The sequence below is a fragment of the Carcharhinus amblyrhynchos genome, unplaced genomic scaffold, assembly GCF_965287045.1.
Source record: "Carcharhinus amblyrhynchos unplaced genomic scaffold, sCarAmb.v2.hapA chromosome_109, whole genome shotgun sequence".
Taxonomy (NCBI): Eukaryota; Metazoa; Chordata; class Chondrichthyes; order Carcharhiniformes; family Carcharhinidae; genus Carcharhinus; species Carcharhinus amblyrhynchos.
Window position 1 is genome coordinate 80,464 of NW_027649849.1, and position 11,366 is coordinate 91,829.

Here is an 11,366-nt window from a genome sequence, read left to right on the forward strand (position 1 = left end):
CCGAACTGAAACCCTAACCCTAATTCAAACCCGAACTGAAACCCTAACCCTAATTCAAACCCGAACTGAAACCCTAACCCTAATTCAAACCCGAACTGAAACCCTAACCCTAATTCAAACCCGAACTGAAACCCTAACCCTAATTCAAACCCGAACTGAAACCCTAACCCTAATTCAAACCCGAACTGAAACCCTAACCCTAATTCAAACCCGAACTGAAACCCTAACCCTAATTCAAACCCGAACTGAAACCCTAACCCTAATTCAAACCCGAACTGAAACCCTAACCCTAATTCAAACCCGAACTGAAACCCTAACCCTAATTCAAACCCGAACTGAAACCCTAACCCTAATTCAAACCCGAACTGAAACCCTAACCCTAATTCAAACCCGAACTGAAACCCTAACCCTAATTCAAACCCGAACTGAAACCCTAACCCTAATTCAAACCCGAACTGAAACCCTAACCCTAATTCAAACCCGAACTGAAACCCTAACCCTAATTCAAACCCGAACTGAAACCCTAACCCTAATTCAAACCCGAACTGAAACCCTAACCCTAATTCAAACCCGAACTGAAACCCTAACCCTAATTCAAACCCGAACTGAAACCCTAACCCTAATTCAAACCCGAACTGAAACCCTAACCCTAATTCAAACCCGAACTGAAACCCTAACCCTAATTCAAACCCGAACTGAAACCCTAACCCTAATTCAAACCCGAACTGAAACCCTAACCCTAATTCAAACCCGAACTGAAACCCTAACCCTAATTCAAACCCGAACTCTAACCCTAACCCTAATTCAAACCCGAACTGAAACCCTAACCCTAATTCAAACCTGAACTGAAACCCTAACCCTAATTCAAACCCGAACTGAAACCCTAACCCTAATTCAAACCCGAACTGAAACCCTAACCCTAATTCAAACCCGAACTGAAACCCTAACCCTAATTCAAACCCGAACTGAAACCCTAACCCTAATTCAAACCCGAACTGAAACCCTAACCCTAATTCAAACCCGAACTGAAACCCTAACCCTAATTCAAACCCGAACTGAAACCCTAACCCTAATTCAAACCCGAACTGAAACCCTAACCCTAATTCAAACCCGAACTGAAACCCTAACCCTAATTCAAACCCGAACTCTAACCCTAACCCTAATTCAAACCCGAACTGAAACCCTAACCCTAATTCAAACCCGAACTGAAACCCTAACCCTAATTCAAACCTGAACTGAAACCCTAACCCTAATTCAAACCCGAACTGAAACCCTAACCCTAATTCAAACCCGAACTGAAACCCTAACCCTAATTCAAACCTGAACTGAAACCCTAACCCTAATTCAAACCCGAACTGAAACCCTAACCCTAATTCAAACCTGAACTGAAACCCTAACCCTAATTCAAACCCGAACTGAAACCCTAACCCTAATTCAAACCCGAACTGAAACCCTAACCCTAATTCAAACCCGAACTGAAACCCTAACCCTAATTCAAACCCGAACTGAAACCCTAACCCTAATTCAAACCCGAACTCTAACCCTAACCCTAATTCAAACCCGAACTGAAACCCTAACCCTAATTCAAACCTGAACTGAAACCCTAACCCTAATTCAAACCCGAACTGAAACCCTAACCCTAATTCAAACCCGAACTGAAAGCCTAACCCTAATTCAAACCCGAACTGAAACCCTAACCCTAATTCAAACCCGAACTGAAACCCTAACCCTAATTCAAACCCGAACTGAAACCCTAACCCTAATTCAAACCTGAACTGAAACCCTAACCCTAATTCAAACCTGAACTGAAACCCTAACCCTAATTCAAACCCGAACTGAAACCCTAACCCTAATTCAAACCTGAACTGAAACCCTAACCCTAATTCAAACCCGAACTGAAACCCTAACCCTAATTCAAACCCGAACTGAAACCCTAACCCTAATTCAAACCTGAACTGAAACCCTAACCCTAATTCAAACCCGAACTGAAACCCTAACCCTAATTCAAACCTGAACTGAAACCCTAACCCTAATTCAAACCCGAACTGAAACCCTAACCCTAATTCAAACCCGAACTGAAACCCTAACCCTAATTCAAACCTGAACTGAAACCCTAACCCTAATTCAAACCCGAACTGAAACCCTAACCCTAATTCAAACCCGAACTGAAACCCTAACCCTAATTCAAACCTGAACTGAAACCCTAACCCTAATTCAAACCCGAACTGAAACCCTAACCCTAATTCAAACCCGAACTGAAACCCTAACCCTAATTCAAACCCGAACTGAAACCCTAACCCTAATTCAAACCCGAACTGAAACCCTAACCCTAATTCAAACCCGAACTGAAACCCTAACCCTAATTCAAACCCGAACTGAAACCCTAACCCTAATTCAAACCCGAACTGAAACCCTAACCCTAATTCAAACCCGAACTGAAACCCTAACCCTAATTCAAACCCGAACTGAAACCCTAACCCTAATTCAAACCTGAACTGAAACCCTAACCCTAATTCAAACCCGAACTGAAACCCTAACCCTAATTCAAACCCGAACTGAAACCCTAACCCTAATTCAAACCTGAACTGAAACCCTAACCCTAATTCAAACCCGAACTGAAACCCTAACCCTAATTCAAACCCGAACTGAAACCCTAACCCTAATTCAAATCTGAACTGAAACCCTAACCCTAATTCAAACCCGAACTGAAACCCTAACCCTAATTCAAACCTGAACTGAAACCCTAACCCTAATTCAAACCTGAACTGAAACCCTAACCCTAATTCAAACCTGAACTGAAACCCTAACCCTAATTCAAACCCGAACTGAAACCCTAACCCTAATTCAATCCCGAACTGAAACCCTAACCCTAATTCAAACCCGAACTGAAACCCTAACCCTAATTCAAACCCGAACTGAAACCCTAACCCTAATTCAAACCCGAACTGAAACCCTAACCCTAATTCAAACCCGAACTCTAACCCTAACTCTATCCTTAAGAAAGTGAGGGGAAGAAAGTGACGAGAGTCTGAACGGAGGGAATGTGGGGAGAGTGAGGGGGGAGAAAGTGAGGAGGGGAGATGTTGAGTGGAGATCGGGAAAATTGAGAGGGAGGGAGTGTGAAATAACTGAGAGGGAGAGTGAGGGGGAGGAAAGTGAGGGAGAAAGTAGGGGGAGAGAGGGAACGAGAAGATGAGGGAGAAGAGAATCAGGGGAAGAGAGAGTGAGGGGCAGAGCGAGGATGAACAGAGTGAGGGGGAGAGAATGAGTGTGAGAGAGTGAGCAGAAAGATTTCGAGGAATAGAGTGCAGTCAAGAGATTGAGTGGGAGATATTGTGAGGAGAGGGAGGGGAGTGAAGGAGAGGGAGAGTCAGAGGAGGGAGAGAGAGGGACTGACAGGGAGAAAGTGAGGGGGGAATCAGTGAAGAGCGAGTGAATGGGAGAGAGAGTAGGCAGAGAGCAAAGGGAGGTGGAGTGAGGGGAGAGAGAGTGATGGGCAGAGTGAGTGAGGGACAGCAGACTGCTAGTGAGGGAGGACAGAGTGACAGGGAGAGAGACGGAGGGGAGAGATTGAGGGGAGAGAGAGTGAGTGAGTGGGGAGTGTGGTGGGACAGTAGCTGAGGGAATGGAGGGTGCCTGAGGTGGGCGAGTGTGATGGGAATGACTGAGGCGGGAGGACAGTGAGGGGGAGAGAGACTCAGAGACAGAAAAGGCAGAGTGTGGGGGTGGGGGAGAGAGCAGCAGGGAGGGGGGCAGAGTGTGAGGGGGATAGGTTCAGGGATGGGTCTCTGTCCTCGGGGTCAGGGATCAGGGTTCGGGAGCTGAACTCTGGTTTAGGGTCAGGGTTCAGGAGCTGAACAGAGATTTTAAACAGTGCCCAACACTAAACAGAGATTTTAAACAGTACCCTACACTAAACAGAGATTTTAAACAGTACCCTACACTAAACAGAGATTTTAAACAGTGCCCTACACTAAACAGAGATTTTAAACAGTGCCCTACACTAAACAGAGATTATAAACAGTGCCCTACACTAAACAGAGATTTTAAACAGTGCCCTACACTAAACAGAGATTTTAAGCAGTGCCCTACACTAAACAAGATTTTAAACAGTGCCCTACACTAAACAGACATTTTAAACAGTACCCTACACTAAACAGAGATTTTAAACAGTGCCCTACTCTAAACAGAGATTTTAAACAGTGCCCCACACTAAACAGAGATTTTAAACAGTACCCTACACTAAACAGAGATTTTAAACAGTGCCCCACACTAAACAGAGATTTTAAACAGTGCCCCACACTAAACAGAGATTTTAAACAGTGCCCCACACTAAATGGAGAGTTTAAACAGTACCCTACACTAAACAGAGATTTTAAACAGTGCCCCACACTAAACAGAGATTTTAAACAGTGCCCCACACTAAACAGAGATTTTAAACAGTACCCGACACTAAACAGAGATTTTAAACAGTGCCCCACACTAAACAGAGATTTTAAACAGTGCCCCACACTAAACAGAGATTTTAAACAGTGCCCCACACTAAACAGAGATTTTAAACAGTGCCCCACACTAAACAGAGATTTTAAACAGTGCCCCACACTAAACAGAGATTTTAAACAGTGCCCCACACTAAATGGAGAGTTTAAACAGTACCCTACACTAAACAGAGATTTTAAACAGTGCCCCACACTAAACAGAGATTTTAAACAGTGCCCCACACTAAACAGAGATTTTAAACAGTACCCGACACTAAACAGAGATTTTAAACAGTGCCCCACACTAAACAGAGATTTTAAACAGTGCCCCACACTAAACAGAGATTTTAAACAGTGCCCTACACTAAACAGAGATTTTAAACAGTACCCTACACTAACCAGAGATTTTAAACAGTACCCTACACTAAACAGAGATTTTAAACAGTGCCCTGCACTAACCAGAGATTTTAAACAGTACCCTACACTAAACAGAGATTTTAAACAGTGCCCTACTCTAAACAGAGATTTTAAACAGTGCCCTACACTAAACGGAGAGTTTAAACAGTACCCTACACTAAACAGAGATTTTACACAGCGCCCGACACTAAACGGAGACTTTAAACAGTGCCCCACACTAAACAGAGATTTTAAACAGTGCCCCACACTAAATAGAGATTTTAAACAGTGCCCTAAACTAAATGGAGATTTTAAACAGTGCCCTACACTAAACAGAGATTATAAACATTGCCCAACACTAAACAGAGATTTTAAACAGTGCCCTACACTAAACAGAGATTATAAACAGTGCCCTACACTAAACAGAGATTTTACACAGTGCCCCATACTAAACAGAGATTTTAAACAGTGCCCTACACTAAACAGAGATTTTAAACAGTGCCCTACACTAATATGAGATTTTAAACAGTGCCCTACACTAAATGGAGATTTTAAACAGTGCCCTACACTAAACAGAGATTTTAAACAGTGCCCAACACTAAACAGAGATTATAAACAGTGCCCCACACTAAACAGAGATTTTAAACAGTGCCCCACACTAAACAGAGATTATAAACATTGCCCTACACTAAACAGAGATTTTAAACAGTGCCCTACACTAAACAGAGATTATAAACAGTGCCCTACACTAAACAGAGATTTTACACAGTGCCCCACACTAAACAGAGATTTTAAACAGTGCCCTACACTAAACAGAGATTTTAAACAGTGCCCTACACTAATATGAGATTTTAAACAGTGCCCTACACTAAATGGAGATTTTAAACAGTGCCCTACACTAAACAGAGATTTTAAACAGTGCCCAACACTAAACAGAGATTATAAACAGTGCCCCACACTAAACAGAGATTTTAAACAGTGCCCCACACTAAACAGAGATTTTAAACAGTGCCCCACACTAAACAGAGATTTTAAACAGTACCCGACACTAAACAGAGGTTTTAAACAGTGCCCCACACTAAACAGAGATTTTAAACAGTGCCCTACACTAAACAGAGATTTTAAACAGTACCCTACACTAAACAGAGATTTTAAACAGTACCCTACACTAAACAGAGATTTTAAACAGTGCCCTACTCTAAACAGAGATTTTAAACAGTGCCCTACACTAAACGGAGAGTTTAAACAGTACCCTACACTAAACAGAGATTTTACACAGTGCCCGACACTAAACGGAGACTTTAAACAGTGCCCTACACTAAATGGAGATTTTAAACAGTGCCCTACACTAAACAGAGATTATAAACATTGCCCTACACTAAACAGAGATTTTAAACAGTGCCCTACACTAAACAGAGATTATAAACAGTGCCCTACACTAAACAGAGATTTTACACAGTGCCCCACACTAAACAGAGATTTTAAACAGTGCCCTACACTAAACAGAGATTTTTAACAGTGCCCTACACTAAATGGAGATTTTAAACAGTGCCCTACACTAAATGGAGATTTTAAACAGTGCCCTACACTAAACAGAGATTATAAACAGTGCCCTACACTAAACAGAGATTTTAAACAATGTCCTACACTAAACAGAGATTATAAACAGTGCCCTACACTAAACAGAGATTTTAAACAGTGCCCTACACTAAACAGAGATTTTAAACAGTGCCCTACACTAAATGGAGATTTTAAACAGTGCCATACACTAAACGGAGATATTAAACAGTGCCCTACACTAAACAGAGATTTTAAACAGTGCCCTACACTAAACAGAGATTATAAACAGTGCCCTGCAATAAACAGAGATTTTAAACAGTGCCCTACACTAAACAGAGATTTTATACAGTGCCCGACACTAAACAGAGATTTTAAACAGTGCCCTACACTAAACGGAGATTTTAAACAGTGCCCTACACTAAACAGAGATTTTAAACAGTGCCCGACACTAAACGGAGATTTTAAACAGTGCCCTACACTAAATGGAGATTTTAAACAGTGCCCTACACTAAACAGAGATTTTAAACAGTGCCCGACACTAAACAGAGATTTTAAACAGTGCCCTACACTAAACAGAGATTTTAAACAGTGCCCTACACTAAACAGAGATTTTAAACAGTGCCCTACGCTAAACAGAGATTTTAAACACTGCCCTGCACTAAACAGAGATTTTAAACAGTACCCGACACTAAAAGACAATTTAGCATGGCCAATCCAAATTTGGTGTATATCTTGGGACAGTAAGGAATAATTTAGCATTGCCAATCCACGTAACCTACACATCTTGGGACACTACGGGGCAAATTAACAGAGCAAATCCAACTCATCGACACATTTTGAGAAATTAAGGGGCAGTTTAGCATTGCCAATCCACCTAACCTACACAGCTTACACTCAGCATCTCAATCTGCATAACAGGTTTGAGGCTCTTGCTTCCAGTCTGGACGAGGACGAGGGAGGTGATGTCGGTGAGCAAACTGCACACGGTACAGTGATGCAGCAGGACACAGGCAAAGAGGTGAAAAGGAACGTAGTAGTAATTGGGGATAGTGGGGTGAAGGGTATTGACACTGTCCTTTGTCACAATGACAAAGTGCACAGAAGGGTGTGCTGTCTGCCTGGTGCTCGGGTCCGGGATGTCGCATCTGGGCTGCAGAGGAACCTGGAGTGGGAGGGTGAGAATCCGGTCGTTGTGGTACATGTGGGTGCCAACGACGTAGGCAAAATGCGAACTGAGGATCTGGGGAGGGAGTATGAAAAGCTGGGAATGGAATTAAAAAGTAGAACCAACAAGGTGGTCATCTCTGGGCTACTGCCTGAACCGAGTGCAGACGGGCGTAGGGTTGACAGGATTAAGGAAGTGAATGGGTGGCTCAGGGATTGGTGTGGGAGGAATGGGTTTGAATTTATGGGGCATTGGCACCAGTATTGGGGTAGGTGGGACCTGTTCGGGAGGGATGGGGTTGGTCTGAACCGTGCTGGGACCAGAGTGCTGGCGAATCGTGTAAAGAGGACTGTAGACAGGGCTTTAAACTAATTAGGCGGGGGGAGGGTGCGAGGGTAGGTGACATTACGAGGTCTAAAGTTAAGGAGAGGGTACAGGTAAGGGAAGAGGCTGAGGATGTCCCAATAATAAAGGGAGTAGGGGGCGTGAGTATGGTTGGTGGCGTTCCGGCAAATAGGGTCCAGGTGAAGGCTGGGATGAAGGCACTTTATCTGAATGCACGAAGCATTCGGAATAAAGTGGATGAGCTGGTGGCGCAGATCAGCACAAATGGATACGATCTGGTGGCCATTACAGAGATGTGGCTGCAAGGTGACAGGGACTGGGAGCTGAATGTCCAGGGGTATCAAGTGTTTAGGAAGGATAGGCAGGAGGAAAAAGGGGAGGGCGTAGCTCTGCTGATCAAGGATAGCATCAGGGTGGTAGCAAGGGATGATATTGGAGACAAAGAGCAGAAAGTGGAATCGTTGTGGGTGGAGATTAGGAACAGCAAAGGGAGGAAGACGCTGGTGGGTGTCGTTTATAGGCCCCCGAATAATGATCTGGAGGTGGGGCGGGCTGTTAACGCGCAAATAAGTGCGGGGTGCAGGAATGGGACGGCCGTAGTTATGGGGGATTTCAATCTACATATTGATTGGTCGACCCATGTTGGACACGGTGGGCTCGAGGAGGAGTTCTTGGAATGCTGCCGGGATAGTTTCCTGGAACAGTGTGTGTTGGAGCCGACGAGGGAGCAAGCTATCTTGGATCTGGTGCTATGTAATGAGGCGGGTAGAATTAGGGACCTTGCGGTGAAGGATCCTCTTGGAGAGAGTGATCATTGTATGGTGGAGTTTCTGGTGCAGATGGAGGAGGAGAAAGTGGGTTCCCGGACACGCGTCCTTTGTTTGAACAGAGGGGAGTACGGTAGGATGAGAGAAGAATTGGCGAATGTGGACTGGGGGAGCGCATTGGAGGGAGGGTCTGTTGAGGAGCAGAGGAGGATCTTTAAGGAGATCTTTCTTGGTGCTCAGCAGAAATTTATTCCGATGGTCAAAAAGGATAGTAGGAGGAGAGGTAATAAGCCGTGGATAACGAAGGAGGTGAAGGAAAGTGTTAAATTAAAAGCGGAGGAATTTAGAGTAGCTAAGAGTAGTGGGCGAGAAGAGGATTGGGAGAGGTTTAAAAGTCAACAAAGATTGACAAAGAAGTTGATAAAGAAGGGTAGGAGAAACTATGAAGCTGGGCTAGCGCTTAATATAAAAAAGGATAGCAAGAGTTTTTATAAATATATAAAAAGGAAGAGGTTGGCTAGGGTGAACGTTGGACCCTCAGAGGATGAGAGGGGGGACTTAGTGGTAGGGGATGGGGAAATGGCTGAGGCCTTGAATAACTTTTTTGTTTCGGTCTTCACGGAGGAGGACATGAATAATTTGCCGGGTGTTAGCGATGGAAAGGTGGTAGGACTGGAGGGTCTTAATGACATTACTGTTACTAGAGAGGCGGTGCTCGACAGACTGGAGGGGCTGATTGTGGACAAGTCCCCAGGACCGGATGGAATGCATCCGAGGGTTCTGAAAGAAATGGCGGAGGTGATAGTGGATGCCTTGGTGGTTATCTTCCAAACGTTGCTGGATTCCGGGGAAGTGCCGGAAGATTGGAAAGCGGCTAATGTTACGCCGTTGTTTAAGAAGGGTGCCAGGCAAAAGGCAGGGAATTATAGGCCGGTTAGTTTAACGTCTGTTGTAGGTAAAATGTTAGAATCCGTCATCAAGGAGGAAATAGCGAGGCATCTTGAGGGGAATTGCTTGATAGAACAGATGCAGCACGGTTTCGTTAAGGGGAAGTCGTGTCTGACAAATTTATTGGAGTTCTATGAGGATGTGTCTAGGGCGGTGGATAGAGGAGAGCCGGTGGATGTGGTCTTTCTTGATTTTCAGAAGGCGTTTGACAAGGTACCTCACAAGAGGTTATTACAGAAGGTAAGGGGGCATGGAGTTGGGGGTAGGGTGTTAGCGTGGATAGGGGATTGGCTGTCAAATAGGAGGCAGAGAGTGGGGGTTAATGGGTGCTATTCGGATTGGCGGTTGGTGACTAGTGGAGTGCCCCAGGGGTCGGTGCTGGGGCCTCAGCTATTTACCATTTATATAGATGATCTGGAGGAGGGAACCGAGTGTATGGTGTCAAAATTTGCTGATGACACCAAGATTGGGGGAACGGCAAATTGCGCGGAGCGTGTGGAGAGTCTACAGAAGGATCTAGATAGGCTGGGCGAATGGGCCAGGAACTGGCAAATGGAATTTAATGTTGGCAAGTGCGAGGTGGTCCACTTTGGTAGGAATAATGGTAGGAAGGACTATTACTTACGTGGCGAAAAACTGCAGCAGGCGACGGTGCAGAGGGACCTCGGGGTCCTTGTGCATGAGTCGCAAAAACCCAGCTTGTAGGTGCAGCAGGTGGTCAGGAAGGCGAATGGGATGCTGGCCTTCATCGCGATGGGATTGAATATAAAAGTAAGGAGGTCTTGCTGCAGCTGTATAGGGCATTGGTGAGGCCGCAGCTGGAGTACTGTGTGCAGTTTTGGTCGCCGCACTTACACAAGGATATTTTGGCCTTGGGGGGAGTGCAGAGGAGGTTTACTAGGCTGATACCGGAGTTGAGGGGGTTGAGCTATGGGGAGAGGCTGAATAAACAAGGCTTGTACTCGTTAGAGTTTAGAAGAATGAGGCGAGATCTCATTGAGACGTATAAGATGATGAATGGGATGGATAGGATAGAGGTGGAGAGACTCTTCCCGCTCAGAAAGGACAGTAGGACTAGGGGGCACAGCCTCGAGATAAAGGGGGGGGGCGGTTTAGAACGGAGTTGAGGAGGAACTTCTTCACTCAAAGGGTGGTGAATCTCTGGAATTCTCTGCCCGTTGAAGTGGTGGAGGCTGCCTCGCTAAATATTTTTAAGACGCGGGTTGATGGGTTTTTGATAAGAGAGGGGATTAAGGGTTATGGGGAGAGGGCGGGAATGTGGAACTGAGACACGACAGATCAGCCATGATCTTACTGAATGGCGGGGCAGGCTCGAAGGGCCAGATGGCCTACTCCTGCTCCTATTTCTTATGTTCTTATGTTCTTATAACCTCACAATGCTCCACTTCTCCAGATTCCACCTTAAACACGTAAAATAAGCCATCACCTACAACAAGCCCTCTGTATACACAGGATCTGCTCAGATGTGGAGGATTGCAACAGATACATCCAGACGAAGAACAGGATATGGCGCTCAACTCATCGGTCGACAGTTCTGACGCACCACAGCAAAAAACCACACTGATCTCCTCAGAAGATAAACAGGGGACATGGTGGATAGAGTACCCTTTGTTGTCCAGTACTTCCCTGGAGCAGAGAAGCTACGACATATTCAATGGAGCATTCAATGTGTTATCAACAAAGATG